The sequence below is a fragment of the Sinocyclocheilus rhinocerous genome, unplaced genomic scaffold, assembly GCF_001515625.1.
Source record: "Sinocyclocheilus rhinocerous isolate Xijiao unplaced genomic scaffold, SAMN03320098_v1.1 scaffold1275, whole genome shotgun sequence".
Taxonomy (NCBI): domain Eukaryota; kingdom Metazoa; phylum Chordata; class Actinopteri; order Cypriniformes; family Cyprinidae; genus Sinocyclocheilus; species Sinocyclocheilus rhinocerous.
The window spans coordinates 1,181,346-1,182,068 of NW_015628268.1; the positions used below are offsets into that span (position 1 = coordinate 1,181,346).

General features: G+C 44.4%; 1 protein-coding gene across 1 annotated transcript in view; it reads left to right on the forward strand.

Moving 5' to 3' along the window:
• The window catches only part of diaph3 (diaphanous-related formin 3), a gene marked incomplete at its 3' end in the record, with an annotated part of 107,344 nt that overhangs the window by 55,320 nt on the left and 51,301 nt on the right, over window positions 1-723 (forward strand). The window lies entirely within an intron of this gene.

The following is a 723-nucleotide window of genomic DNA, read 5'->3' on the forward strand; positions in this document are numbered from 1 at the left end:
AGGTAATTACTTTTGCTGGGGCTTTGCTGCACGCTTTAGCCTATTGCGTGCGTTTTTTGCTGTCATGTGCAAGGATATGTTTGCAGATTCTGTACTGCACATGACCAATTGACTCACTGTTTGCCGTGGTAATCAAATCAAGACTCTTTTCCGAAGCATTGGGAACTTTTAGTAACTCCCCACTTCTCCCTGATGCTGTGCCATGGTCAACTGTCACCTAGGCTGCGTTTACACTGGCACAAAAAATCTGATCTTTCTCTCACATCTGACACAGATCGGAATTTGTTGCGCACATGTAAACACACAAACCGGCACGAGATCCGATTTTTTTTGCATCCGATCTGAGCCACTTCCAAATGTGGATTTTAATCGGATACACATCTGATATCTGGACATCCGACCTACGTCTAAACACACATATCCGATTCTCCACAGAACTCCCAATGCGAGGGCGACACGTTTGCTCATAAAGATTTTTAATGCCGGCGTGCTGTGTGCGCTCGCATTTTATTGAGATGGAAACTTTTTGGTAAGAAATTGCACATTCAGGACCTGGTTTTCAACCCCCGCCCAAAAGCTACATATATTTCTCATATTTCTCACGATAACTTGTAATTAAACCGACAAGCTTGTTTGCAATACTTCACAATCGCTCGCTCGCACCGCTCGCACGGCGTTCGTTCGTTCGTTCTCTCTCTCTCTCCTTAATTCGCATTCTTTTCA